Source organism: Tetrao urogallus (genome assembly GCF_951394365.1).
Source record: "Tetrao urogallus genome assembly, chromosome: 5".
NCBI classification, from domain to species: Eukaryota; Metazoa; Chordata; class Aves; order Galliformes; family Phasianidae; genus Tetrao; species Tetrao urogallus.
The window spans coordinates 20,051,367-20,066,871 of NC_136818.1; positions in this window are offsets into that span (position 1 = coordinate 20,051,367).

Genomic DNA, 15,505 nt, shown 5'->3' on the forward strand with positions numbered 1-15,505 from the left:
CTTCTCCAGCAGGTTTTGCTAGCTAGCCTTGGTTCTGTCTGGGGTCTTGTCTTCCCTCTAGAACAGTCAGTCCTCTGGGGCTAAGCTTTGTGTGTTGCTTGAAGTGCAAGCAATGGTTCCTGTTCCCACACGGCTTAAGAGAAAGGCATTTAATGTTTCCACATTGATTTCAACAGCTGAAAGAACTAGCCTGTTATCTCCATCTGTTAAATTCCACACCAGCATCACCTAAAGACAGTCCTGCTTTCACCTTTGCATTGATTTGTCCATTCAGAGCCCTGAACTGGATCTTAAACACAGCTCTCATATGTATGCAAAACATGCTGATCAGTTCATATGAAAGAGGAACTGCAGAGACCAGTAGGGCTAGCAACGCACGCTAAGTGATAAATCAGACTGCCTGCCTATGAAGACAAAGAACAATTGCATGGCAAAGGCAAACAGATCCCAAATCGACTGCGGTGCAGTCCGTCTCCATACAGACCCATGAGTCATGTTGATTTGGAAAATTCTTCATAAATGCTTGTAATGGCAGGCAATCATTTTAATTAGATATGGTCTAATTAAAAAAAAGAATAGAAGCTTTTATAGCTCATGCCTCCCCAGTGTACACTAGGAATCCCCACTGTTTGGCAAACAGGAAAATTGTTTGTATTATTTAATAACCATAATGCTATCAGCAGAGGTTTAATGCAGGATTTAATGCGTACACTCTGGCTCACCCCAGAATATCAATTGGACGGTGTGCAGGCTGGATGCAGAAGTTCCGTGTCTCTAACTGAGATCCCAGAAGGCCTAAAATTGCAAACATATGCCTGAGGAACAGGCAAAACCCTTCTGAGTGTCCACTAACTCACACGTCAGAGCTGGGTGTATCCATTCAGATACGATAAGAACTGGCCTAAAGCTTCTAACCACAGGTTGACAGGCCTCTCTGCAGGCTTTTAGAAATGGAAAGAGAAGTGATGGCAATACCCTTCTGTTCACACCCTGCCTGGGCACTGCCCCATCCTGCTCCCTGCAGCACCAGCAGTGCCTGGCCACCTCCAGTCCACAGAGTTGCTGGTCCTCATCCTGTGTTGCCAGGCTGGGGTCTGTCACAGGGGGCAAGAAACCAGTGCTCTCACAGCCAGGCCATCAGCAGCAGATCTTGTTGTCACATGTTGTGTAACACTCTGGCTCTGCTAGGAAAGGAAGCAAAAATACCAGAAGAAAAGCACTTCCTGTAGTATTTCTGATCTAGTCAAACCCAGGAAATAATGGAAATTACAGTGATGCACAGTTTTGAGGGTTTTTTTAGCTTATTTTGCATTTCTGTTATTTCCAGTGTTTTTCACGTGAATATTTGAAGTCATAACAAAGTGATTACAAGATAACTGAAGATGCAAGATCTCCCTGCACATACTTAAAAAGCTGCCTCTAGGAACCATAATGTTTGGTGAGCAATTGGCCAGCACTGTGCCACTGTGAGATGCAACACATCACTCCTGCTCCACCTGCAACCATAAGACCTCAGCACTGCTACAGATTGATCTAAGCACAACACCTATTCCTGCTTAGGGCACCCCAGCAGCCTTACCTCATGGAACAGCCGGGTGGTCTGCAATAAATCCACAAAAACACATTGCTTTGATACAACAAAAGTACTCCTAGGTCACAAAATAGCTCCCTGCAGGCCTCCAGCACCCATCTCCTTCTCCATAGCTAGCTGCTGGCATGGAATGAGGCCTCTGAAGGACAAGGATGAGCTTCGTGTCAGAATGAGGTGAAACTCAACTGCTGTACTTACAGTCAGGACCGCCCAACTCAGGCCTCACCATTCCTATTGAGTGCTGCTTACAGGGGTCAGTCCTGCCTCACTTGAGGTCATGTTAGGAGATCACTTACATTAGGAAAATCAATTTTTTAAAAAGTCAATACTGAGTGACATTTGATTGCAAAATTAAGAGTGCAGCCAAGATCACACGTACTCACGCTGAGTACTAAGACTCAATTCGCATTAAAGACAGCAGTGAAACTTCTGCCCATTCCAAAACATCACATTGGAAACACACTTCATAAAGTTTCTGTCACCGTCTCTCTACCATAACTCCAAAAGACTTGAAAGCAAATGACTGTGCTTTTTGGCTTATTCCAACCAAATTGTGACTCCTTTGCCCTGAAGGGGAAAAAAGGAGTTTTGAAATTGAGTTCTTTCCAAGTGTGTCGCCCAAGTTTTGTCATTTCCTTCTTTCAATGAAATACACACGTTCACCTACTTTTCAGTAACAGCATCAGATGATACTTAGTCATCTGTTGCTCAAGGCTCTGTATGGATGTCATACACTGTGCACAATAACTCATCCAAGAGATGCCAGGAACACCACCTTGTCATTGAAGTCTTCTTCCTAATGGGCTGGAAGATTCCATGCGCACAGATGTTCCAATCGCTCTGACAAGGTTCCAGCAGCCTTTTAACATATCCTTTTAAGCCATGACTGTCACTTCTCACAACACGCTCAGACCCCCCAGCATCCTAGGGGCATGGGCCCAGCAGGGCACTGACGTCACCATGGGACATAGTACTCAGGAGCAAAGCAAAGCAGAGCTCTCCATCACTCTTAGGCTGCAGGGGACAGACAGGGTTTGATGGACCCAAGCCCCTTCCCTCCTGACCTTCTCAATGCACCACTTCAAAGCTTCTTAAAGGTCCTGGTCTGTGTTGCCAAAGAGCCAGGCTTCCAGTGCAGGTCCCCTGTTATGGTGTGACAGCAGCCCCTCTGCGCAGCATGGCACCTGCAAAGTGTAGTGTTTTTAGGTTTGCCCTCACTTGTAAAAAAAAAAAAAAAAAAAAAAAAAAAAAAAAAGTTAAACATCTCAAAAACTCATCTAAATGACATGTAAATCTGTGATGGTGATTTTTTTGGAAATCTGCACTAATGTACATATTTACGTACATACAAGTGCAATTACATGCTTTTTATATTCACTTATCCTCCCTTCAGTGCACTGTGGCTCTCCATCAGGATCCTGTCAGCACCACAAAGCGCTGACTGCACACCATGTCTGCAAGCTACATCCGCACAGCTACAGAGCACACGTGTCAAGTGCTGCACATCTCCTAACGTCAGCACCATTTGCCTAACACATGACAGGCAAATGGATGGATTTAGGCTTTCCTGCTGATCTTTATTTTTCCAGGCAATCTATTCCTGAATCTACTAAGAGAAATGCAGCAGTAAGAGTGAAAACAAAAGGTGTCACTGCCAACCCATAAGAGGATAATAAGCATTCTCACAGTTTGCTTTAACCCAAAAACATTACTGAGATGCTCCTAGCACTGCAGCAGAGCCTGGAGACAAAATATACGTTCCAGCTCCCTAATGTAGGCTGCTTAGCTGTCTTTAATGAGGCTAAGCATTACTGCACATTGCACTAAAAATCGACGAGATGACCTACATGCATACCCATTGAAAGAAGGGTGCCAGGTTTGGAATCCCAAAATTTGCAAGAATAAACATAAAAAACTATGGTCGCATCCCCTGTTTGTTATCACAGCCTGTTTGGGAGCCATTTCCAGGATTATTCAGCATACTCTGAGCTTCCTCAGCACAGAAGTCTCTGGCAGGTCAGAAGGACCTTCAGCTTCGAATTTTGCATTAACCAGTCCCAATAGACCAAAGATTTGTTACAGCAGTTTTCTGCAGCCATTAATATCCAGAGACTTTCATATTTCTGGCCATTTCTAAGCAGGCTAATACTGAGCATTCTGAGCAGTGCCATCAGGCTCCTCTGTCTGCATGACTGGATTAAAGTGAATTCAATTACATGCTTCAGACAATCTTTTTTATGTTTGCTTTACAGCTCCATCCTGTACATTTTCTGTCCTTATCTCTATGACAGCGCTCTGTACTAAAATTTATATTACAGTTCCCATAAAGAAAACATGCTGTTTTGCATTCTTTTTCATGCATTTAATTGTTTCATTTCAGAAAAGCAAGCAGACATCAGGCTCAATTTGCCCAAAAAAGCAGTAGTTGAGCCTATGAAACTACCCCATTTTAAAATGAGTGAAATAAATGGGGAGATAGCTTATAACGTGAAGGGACAGAGGAAGAAGGACACATATCCAAATGTGGAAGTAATATTGCAGAAGAGCATTTCCTACCCAGTTCCAAGTTTGATGAAATTAACTCTTTCTTTCTCGTCATATGCTCTACAGAAGCCTACTGCATTTTGGGTTAGACTCAGTTATTTCATTAGAACACATTTTCATTCCAACTGGAGAGAAATAGCTCCTGATGCCAAATTCAAAACTGAATTTATGAGCACTGACAACTGGAGCAAGGGCTGAGCAGAGGTGGAAGGATGTAACGTTAGGGAAACATCAGAATAACTCAGATAAAGCTATCTGCAGTTCTAGGAAAAGAGAACATCCCTTCCATACAAATACCATAATTAGTCCTTCAGTGTCCAACTGGGAAAGAATTATTCACAGAACAGATGCACGCCTCTGCGCCGAGCTGCTGCACCTGTCCGAGGGCTCCTGCGCGTTGTCTGTTCCTATCAGCGCTGTAAAGCCTTTACTTCAGAAGTCTTTCCTTTTGTGGCCTGAAACGCTGGAGATTTGTTAATACAATAAAAAGAAGGAACTTAACCAATGTTTTATAGAACCAGATGAGACAAAGGGAATTTTCCCAGTCCTGTAAGTTTTACTGAGATATTAATATTACTAAGATTCCTGTTTCGTAAATAATAATGATTTATGAATTCTAACAGAAAGAGCCCCATCGTTTCTGAGAAAAAAAAAAAAACAGATGACTGTGCCATAGGAATTCAGATTCAGAGCCTGCCCCAAAAGAAGAGTTCCCGCTCATGCAACCGACCATGATCTCTGCCACATGGCTGTCAGATAGGACACAATAACTAAACAGGTACAATTATGGAAAGTTTTATTTAAAAAATATGAGGTGAAGAAATTGAGTTAATAAATACTTCAGCTCCCCAGAAGACACTCTATTGAAACGTCTGTGGCTTTCATAACAGGGCCTGAAAGGAAACCTCTGAAAAAGGAACCAGCAGCTCCTTGGTTATAAAAATAATTTTGCCTCTAGTAAATGGACAAGAAATCATACTAACAGAAAAGGAAAATGGGCCAGTTTTATCACAGCTCTTTCATGCAGCTGCTTTCTGTAATAAACAGCGTTTCTGGTGAAGCAAGCTAATTCCTGCACGATACATTATATATTCCTATTCATTCATTCATGTCCTAAGATGAAAGAAGACCAGAGTGACTGCACTGGGTTTGATCTAACACTCATTAATGCATAATACTCCAATGCTGAATTTAGCAATGGTTTAACCACATGACATTTGTAACCATTACACGATTATGCCTAAGCACACAGCTAATAACGTTCTTCCTAGAGAAACCAAGAAAACATAGCATCACAGAATTAAGTGCAGGAACCCATGAGAGAAATGAAGAGAAAGAGAAAAAAGAATTCAAAATGTGCATTTTTAGAAGAGAGGAACCTCGAAAGCATATTTCTGCCTGCTGGCCAGGAGGATCATACATTAAGGTTGCAAGGGGCTGGGATGGCTGTGCACAGTGAATGCTTTATCCGGGGAAAACATTGCTTCCCTTACTACTTAGCAGCTGGCTTGGAGAAACTAAACTTAGCAGGCCTGAGGTGTAGGAAACCAGATAGCATGCTGTATAGCTGGATAGGAAACGCAGGGCTCAATGTGTTTGAGGTTAAGTTTAAGCCCTCACTTCCTTTAGGTCTATTTTAAACGGTGGCAAATGATGGCATGCTTTCTTACAACAAAATGACAGATGATCAAAGGTCGAATATGATCTCTATGTCAAGCATTTGCACAGGGACCTTTCTTTGAGGGACTGGGCAGGAAGTATCTTAATATGGTGTCTCATACTTCCCCTCATCTGTGTTTGCTCAAAACATACCAGTAACTGGGTAAAGCTGGAGAGCTGCTGCAGGGAATTGGCCAAATAGCATCTGCCCACAGCAGGAGAAGCTGCTGATTTTGGTCAGAGTAAAAAAAAAAAAAAAAGAGGACCACAACCTCAGACACTGCCCATGTGAGGAAAATGATAAGGCATCATTCATCATGCTCAGGTTTTCAGATGCTACAGTTGGGAAACAGACAAAAACAAACCAAAGGCTTCCTTACACATTCCCTGTTCTGGAAGTAGTTAGGTATCAAGGCAGAGAAAGTGAAAAATATTAAGAAACTCTGCACCAGGTACTGCAATGAAATCTTCCAGATGCAATTTTAGCCATGGTTTTTGCTCCCTAACAATGTCAAACAGGGTGCATGACTCACCAGGCCATACTACCCACAAATTGCACACTTATTAAGACTGCTGTTGTTGTGAATTACCCAGGGTTGTACTGCAGGAGCCAAGGGGGTATGTTACTTAATGCAAGATATAAAAATACACAACAGAAAGACAGTCTTTGTACCAGAGTGCAACAGCATGTCTAAGCACTGTAGCCACATCATTTGTCATAAGGCTCATTTCCTCTTTGTGTGTTTTCGCCCCTTTCCTTCTCATACCTAGAAATCTGCAGGACAAAAGCCAGCATAGGAAAATTCTTTAAAATCCAATTTCTACCTTGCCTGCAGCAGCTCACATCTCTGCAGAGCCAGTCTCTGTACTGGCATCCCCAGGCACCCCACAGCTGCCCAGCATGGTACTTCTCCGCCACAGCCAAGAAACTGCCTGCTAGGAAGGATAACTGGATCTCTCTGCTCCTCTAAACATCCACTGAAAACTTATTAGCCATAACGAGCATTTTAGTAAGCTGAAAATAACATCATCTAGTCAACCTTGAATTTCTGACAGCAACTGCTTTCATAAAAGGTGATGTAATTTATAACCGCAGCTGTGAAGACAAATATAAAACACCACAAAGCCCATCTCCGTTGAGTTGACTTGGCTTACTGGAGCAGGGAGAAATTTAAAGTGGAGAATATTGAATACCTATTAGAATCATAGAGAAATTTTCTGACAATAGGTGAGAAGGAAATCAGGATCACTATTCCTTGAAAACCATTGTATTTTCTCCACACCAGGTCCCTCTGCAGCACAAATCACTCCCCTTACTTTCAGGATGCCAGCAGGAGTTACAGGAATGCTGATCTGAAGCAGAATGTTAAAATGCACACCATAGTCCAAGCAGTTGAAGGCAAACGTCCTCTTAAACTCCTCTTGGTTGCACAGAAAAACACAAGCGCAACTCTCTCGTGAACTTTCCAGTCTTTGCTGGCTAACTCAATACTTGTATGGGCAACTGACTGGGGCTATCTCTGAGCATAAGTGGCTCTCCATGCAGAATATGATAGGTATGCCAATGAACTCAAAGCCAAGAGGTACAAAAGGAGAGTGGCTGAACTACCAAAAAGCCAGGTTGATGCAAAGATCCTGAGCATTCTCATTGAGTGCGAAGTACCCTTACTGTCAGGAGAAGAGAGGGAAAAAAACCCTGTGTCGCTGAGAAAGCAAAATGTTCAAAAAATTGCATTCCAAATTCTCTAAAAACCTCTGTATTTTGTTTTTTTAATATGACACTTAAAAACAAAAACATGATTCTGATGAATAATATTTGGTTGTTTTCACTTCAACTTTCAGTGTTTTTGAAATGAAAACGCCAAACTTAGAAAGCACTGAAATATTTTCAAAGTATCCAAACTCCCTTTTGTCTCTGGCTGAAAGCTTTTGCTAAGTTCAGACTGAAATCATTTATGATTCCAATTAGCCCATGTTCCAGCATATCATCCATCTCTAATGGATATTTAACAAGTATGATACAGGGAAAATATTTCCACAAACATTGAGGTCAGCTGTGATCCATTGTTCTCCCACACTTCACACTTTGAGGCATGGGCAGGATGACACAGGAGGAAATGAGAACCCTCTGCATGGGCTGCACCTCCTCATTCCTCAGCTCCATGCCTTCCTACATCGTGGCAGCTATTAACATTTGCGTGTGTATTACAAACCAGTGAAAAGTAAGGCCATGGTGAATAAAAGAGAATTCTGACATCAAACCAACCTCAGCAGAAATGAACCACTAATTCTTGAAATTCTTCTGTGAAAGAACCCCAAGGATGTGACCAAGTCTCAGAAAACAGTAGACAGATCAAGTGCTGTTACATTGAAAGCTATGAAGGTTGTTGAAGCCAGGTCCCCTTACTCATGGTACCTCTTTTGTACTGACCACCAACTAAGGTCACTCAAACAGGGTGCCCACCAGCAGGAGATAGAGCGTCACAAGCTTCATTTCTGGAAACTACTAAAGCAACAGGAAAGGCTACAGAGGATGACCATAAGTACTGAAGCACAGGACTACTCCTACCAGCCCTGCCACTAAGTCCATGCAAATCACTTAATCTTCCTATTTGGTTCCCCCCTTTGTTAAAAAGGAAACATTGGTATTTATTTAACTTCCAGCTCACAGACAGGAGGATTAATTAGTTAAGAACTACTAAGAGCTTTGATGATCCTGTTCTACACAGTCACTAGTAAGTATCATTAACTAACGCTAGGCTAATGATGCAGGTAGAGACAGCCATTTTCATCAGAATCAAAGCAGAATCTAGGATTCAGCCCCGAGATAAGTCTTAGCTAGTGAAAAGTCAACACAGTTATGGGAAAAATACAAAGGAGCAAGTTAAGTTCATTCGTACTGGTCCACTGGAACACAGGAAGAAAATACACAGTGGCACTACTCCTGACCTCACAAAACCCCAGCTCTATTAATAACCTTGGACCGCATTCCGAGAGCTGCCGCTTTACACCTTCAAAAGTCACACCAGTGTGCAAAGTGTTTTGGTTTTGAGTTAGTGGCCATTTCCGCTCCTACAACCTGCTCTGCACCTGCAAGATGATGGCATGCCACTACAGAAAGCAAGAGCTGAGCACAGCATGCATACACTGCATACCAACATTTCGCAACACTCTTCCTTGTAGTTCTATAACACTGATGCACCTGTTATGAAATCCAGACAGTTACAATGCATCTTTACAAGAAGACTTCTCACATTCGAGTTGGTGTCCTGATGATACAAAGGGAGGCAAGACACAGGTGGGCAGTCTGAGGCTTGTGCCAGCTAGCTGCCCTGCAACAGCCCACACCTCAGCCCTACCGCAGAGATAGCACAGATAGATGGTGAAGATGAAGCCCGGAAAGTTGAGAGAGCACCTAAAATAACTTCATAAGATGCTTTCTCAGAGCAGCTGCCCACAGAGCTCTGCTGAGGAAGCCAGGTGCAACCTCCATGATCTGCCAGTAGCTTATGCCTCTGGACCTAGATCACCTGTTGCACAGAAGATATTCCCCCAGTTTCACATATAATTATTTGGTTTATACTTAAAAATACTTTGTAATTCATGCATACTTAAGTACATATCTCTATGCTGGTATCTGTATAATTCTAGGGGCAGAACACATCATTCTTCCAGCTCTTGAGTTGGCAAACTGAGTTCAGGGTCTTCCTTAATTACTTTAGTGGTGGCATAGAATGACTGGTAAAACTGACAATTTTAAGAGGAACAAAAATACCGCTCTGTAGGTTTATATTTCTCTGAACTTTCACACAACTTTTTTGGTCCCAGCCAAAACCTCACTTCCCTCTATCATCTCACAACACTGTTGTGCAAAATAAAGATTAAAGTACATCTTGCAGGGTGGAGAAACACAGTAGAGGAAAAAGCTGAGCAAAGAGGATTCCAGTTAGCACCAACAATCTGCAAAGCTTCTCCCCCCCCCCCCCCCCCCCCCTTCTTTTGAGTGATTCATAAAGACCTTAGGCCCAAGGCTGGGAACATCTGTCAGGAAACAGAACTGAGAGGCAAAAACAACCCAAAATGCCCCAAGCTCACACAGTCCAAAGCAGCAGCCACTGAGGCAGAAGGATGCAGAGGAAGGAGAGCCCCATCTCTGGTTTACTCGTGTGACCCAACCGTGGGGAAAGAAGCAGTTCCTCTCTACTCTCGCCTCCAGATTACAGAGCTTGCAGGCACAATGTGATTCTCAGAGGTAGGGGTTTATTCCTAGCAAAAGAGGTCTCACTTGTCACACTGCAACGTGCCTGTCTTGGGCTCCCAGGTATTCTCCTGTGTAGGGGGGAGGAGAAACTACTTCATGAATCTGCCCCCTGACAGCAGTGCTGTCAGCACAGAGGCAGCTGCTGTGATTAAAATAGCATAGGAGAGGAACCCACTGAGCTCCTTACAAGCTTCTTAAGTCTGATTGCCAGTTACAAACCTTGTACACTGTTGCAGCAGGGTGACGACATGTAATTAACAATTAGGGACGTTAGCCAGTGCTGCAAAATTTGCACACCTTCACCAGCTACATCTCACACAGGAAATGAGAGTTCAATTTGACACTTCAGAACAAGGCTTGAAGTTGTGGCTACTGTTAAGGGTGCTTGACCTTTGAAATCTTCTGATTATCAAGCACTGTTTTCAGATACTTGTAACACAACCCAACATTAATTATCTAAAGTTAATTTCTACATTATTGAACGCTGACTGCATACTAGTTTGTTTATCTAGGCAAGATTGTCCCCTCCCCCTTCATAAAACTGGAATTAAGAAAACTTTATTTATCATGTTAAAATATATTTACAGTGATACATCTCCTCTTGAGTTGTACTTAATAGGCTCGAACATTAATTAAAGATTTTTGCATGCCAGTACCAATGCAGATTATAAAGATACAGGCTACTCCCAAAATAATACATCCTACTCATTTGCATGTTGACTACAACAAATATAAAAAGCACAATAACACTATCCAATAGAGCAAATCTTCAACTACAAAACACTGTTTTTCAACACAGTCACCACCAGTAGCTACAAATTTCCAACAACAACAATAGCAAGGTTGTAAAGTCCTAGGCCACGACACAAGAGAAGAAGCCCAAATGCAACAGCTACAGAAATAAAGGAAAAAAGGTACTTACAGTAGGAAAGCCTCATATAGATAGGGATCTCTAGCAAGATACCCTCACCTCCACTGCCAATCCTTAAATGAGATCTGGGAAGGAATGGATCCTGACTCCAGCCCTTCTGGTCACTCAAGGACATTGCATGCACCTGAGCTCCCCTGGGTTGGCCCTGCCTTCCCACCAGGTGCTCAATCTCTGATTCAAGCCCTGACTTAGCATTTCCGCTGCAGACAAACAAGAGCCTGTGTGCCACACTCATAACAATCTGCACCAGTGGAGGTAAACTGCTGTTTTACAGCTGCAATGATGGCACAGTTGCTAGGATAATATTGCCCATGCAGTCCAGTTTTGCCTGTGCTCACATCCACCATTTGGTCTCCATCAGTGTTCAGCAAGCATCAGTGAATGTCAATGAAGGAAATTATTTGTGCATGGAGGAATTCAGTGACACACCTTTGCTTCATACACATTTCCATTTAAAACACAATTTTGTCAGATTGCCCCTCTGCTTCTGTCTGTCACATGGCAACTAAACATAACTGAATATCGGTGGGAACGTTTAGCTTCTATTGCCATATCACCAACGTCTACCTCTGATGTCATAGGCCAACATAATAAAATAGGAGGCTTTCCTTTTGGAGCAGCCCTCACATACTTATAATCTGCATGTAACACTGGAAAAACAAGGATACAGACAAGTGCCAACTACTCACTTCTGAGGCTACAAAATTTCCCAGCCTCATAGACACATCGTTGATTAATCACTTCATACAGGTTTTCTTGTTGCTGCTGAAACTACTGGCTTGTTTTGGACACATGGTGTCAGGCTAGAGATGTTAGAAATACCATAAATCTGAAATGCGAATGTACTTTCCACTATGTAGGATTCCTACAACCAAATACATCACCCATGTTACTTCTATCTCAAGCCAAGACTAGCAAGGGCAAAACACGGTCTTTTATTGACTTTAGAGCTTAGTCCATTAAGTTTCCTGCTTTTTGTGTCTCCAAAGCCAAACATAGGCTGATGGCACCATCCTGGATTTTATTTTGCAATATTCTGAGCCCGCTCTCACACAGAAGAAGCACAGCATGGGCTCTGAGTCCTCTCCAAGGCAAGGATGCTCATTACTCACCAGCTGTCTGACAACGGGGGTAATTGCTTTTCATTTTTAAACATATGGTGATGGGCAAACCGAGCTCACACAGAAGCTTCTGCTCAGCCTCTGGGGAAGAAGAGGAAAAACACTCTGTGCTCTTTGCCAAAACGTTTTAGATGCAAAGCGGGGCACGAGCAGACCTGAGCAATGACTAAAGCCTTCACAGGCCAGCCGTGCAGACAAGAAAAACAACCCTTCAGTTACAGATTTTTCAACCACTGGTAGGAAAGCAAGCAAATACACTCTGCTGCAAATAGAATCTATTCTTATTACATATGACCCAGAGATCACATTTTTTAAGGGATGAACGGCTCTTGTCAGAACCATTTCTAGTGGTTCAAAACCCACAGAATTATCAAAGAATTCAGATTTTACTCAGTTTACTCTGTTGTTCCCACACAGCACAAGTGAGCAAAACCAGCACACTTTAAGTTGTTTTGATCAGATCTGGCACAACTTCTTGCAGCTCAAAGGCAGCTGCCGCAGCATCCCTAAAAAGCATGGAGCAGTTCCCCTCACATGTTCTGGGCACAGCACAAGGACAGTGCACCTATCTCATAATTCCTATTAACACTGTGACAGCACCCAAGGCCAGAAGACAAGCAGCATAGTTCCTATTTGCGGTCTAAAGAAAGATGGTATCACTTAGGGAGCAAAGACATTTTTCAGTTTTCTTGTATAGCTGCTTTTAAATGTAAAAGCAAACATTAAGGACCCGACCAGAACAGATTCAAAAATACCACAAGGAAGAAAGAAAAGAAAAAAAAAAAACCTGGAGAAAAAGAGTTGCAGTATCTACCTTCGGTACAATCCAAATAACATGGAAGTGTTGTTGTATCTAGGGCAGTGGAAAAACATCCAATCAGGACTCAAGGCACCCAACCACGAATGAGCACTGCAGGCTGCCAGAAGCACACTGTTGGCAGAGCATCCCCTTACAGCACAGCACACCTTCACACCCAGCCTGCCCCGCAGCCACTGCTGGGCCTGGCACCGCTGATGGCTCATGGCCTTAAGGCTCAGCAAAACGTTTGCATGCTGTGGTTTTAATGCCAAATCACAAGTGAGACAAGGACAGATCCTGCCTGCCTGCCAGCTCACATAAGGAAACCGTGACAGGGTGCAGGAACACCACCCAAGTCCTAGTTTCCAAAACTCTGAAGAATGGAGAGGGCAGAGAAAGATGAGAATGCTGATACACCATCACGACTGAAAGACTAAGAAAGGTAGTGGCGCTGCTGCTGTCCCATAAAGCAGCCTACTTTGAATTTCATGACTGTGCTTCATGAAGGCTAAGTGATATTGGGAAGAATGCAGAATAAAAACTAAGATAGTACTGATACCTTAGCCAGGAAGTCCTCATCAATTCTCTCTCTGCTGGCACAGGAAACATGGGTTCGTAAGGAAGCAGTTCAATTGGGTAGCTGCTAAGCATCTGAGAAACAGAGAGACACTTAGATCTGCAGTGCTACAGAGATAACTGTTTATAGCAGCACCACTAGATAAATATAAAATTTGTTATACCAGCTGGATTCTATTATGTAGGTACAGAGTTCATTAATCAGTGAGATTGAATCATTTTAATAATCATAGGAAACAAATTAAATGGTTGTTTTTCTGATTACTGAGTCCACGTACTTCTCATTTGTTCTGGTTGGCAGCACTGCAACCTCCCAGTTAGGAGCCTGTTTGCACTATTAGATCTATTCAATAGATGTCAAAAAATATATAGCCTTACATGTAAGTTTAAAACGCATGTGTTCCTTAATGGCACATTATAAGTTAATCTAAATAATGGGATTTATTTTTTCTCTTAAACCAGACTTCAAATACAATGTTCTGTAAATGAGAAAGTTACTCCTATGTAGAAAATCCACATCAACATGCTGAGTTTATTACAGAACAGCTCACTGGAAATTAACTGGGTACTAATCTTTTAATACTGCAGCTGATCCTTGGTCAACCCGTTACAGGAGCAAATTGCCATTCCCAGCTGTGCCACACCATAAGAGGATAAACATCAGAGTGGCTGGGCCTTAGGAACCTATTTCAAGTCTATCTGCTCAGTCTTTCACAGCTAATCAGAGCAATGCTAATGGAAGAAAAGCTGCCAGAGGGGAAGATACGTCAATATGAATGTGATTTAATGCTATAGTGCAGTATAAAACAAATCATATATTAAGACACTGAAAACTCAACATTTAAACCCTGGAGAATTAAGAGAAATGAGAAACGAACAGTGCCCAAGCACTCATTTCAGCAAGACTCAGAGGCCCAGAACTCTGGCAATCCAGGCTTAAGTACATCCCAGGCTGTTCTCCCTCACTTGAATAAAGCCGTGGCAGAGCTCAGGCAGCCCTCAGTGCTCCACTTCTTTCTGAAAAGGCCTCTGGGGCTCCCACAGCTGAGCAGGCAGTGCCAGCCAGAGTTGCTGATGCGTTCGGGAACCCAAATGTCTTTGGCTCTACATAAGCTACATTTCTACTGGAGTGAGTTGCACTCAGCACTTTCTTTATGCTCACCCACTCTCATTCCACAGATGCTTTTTCTCTTTCAGTCTCTTCAGCTTTCATTTTCACTTACACTTACCTACCTTCTGCTTCCTTCCCAATTTCAAGATGACTACTCCAAGTCACCTGAGTGAAAGCCCTCTGTGCCCACAGAGTCCTCTGTTAACTGTGTGATCCTACTCCATGTTAGAGGACAGGATTTGTCCCATAACTCTGCTCCTTGCCTTGTCACTCCATGCCCCAAATTTTTCAGCTGCATCCAGTAAGAATTACCTGGGCTTGCAGGGAGCTGACTGACACCTAAACAACATCCGTTAAGTGTTAAACATCATTTCCCATCTCGCTTACATGGTGTTACGACTTATGCTGTCAGTTGCTGCTGGAATTACTAATGGTGCAGACTGTTGGGAGAGCAGGGGAGAGGAGAAGCTTAACAGATGACTGATGAGAACTGGGAAGTGGTGTTAACCATAGAAAAAAATGAGTGTATTTGAGAATCACTAATAAATCAGGTAGTGATGCTTTTCAAGTCTTACCCCAGCGACAGATTTAAAGGTGGTACTGCAAAACCTTGTTCCTCATTAGCCTCATTAGCCCTATCTGCTCTTTCTTTGCCCAGAAGCTACTCCTCAGGATGGATGAGCATTACACGGGATGGCTGTGTTCTGTTTTTTTGTTTGTTTAACTCAGCAGCTCCATCAACATCTCTCCAAAGATGAGCCAAAGTGGATTCATCTTTGACCTTTCTTTCTACTAAGGAAAAATTTGACCCCATCTGAGAACAGTTTGAGAGCAGCCAAGTTAAAAATACTTAAAGCAAGAGCCACTCTGCCGCTCCCTATGTAAATGGAGGGTGCTCCCATACTTCTGCTG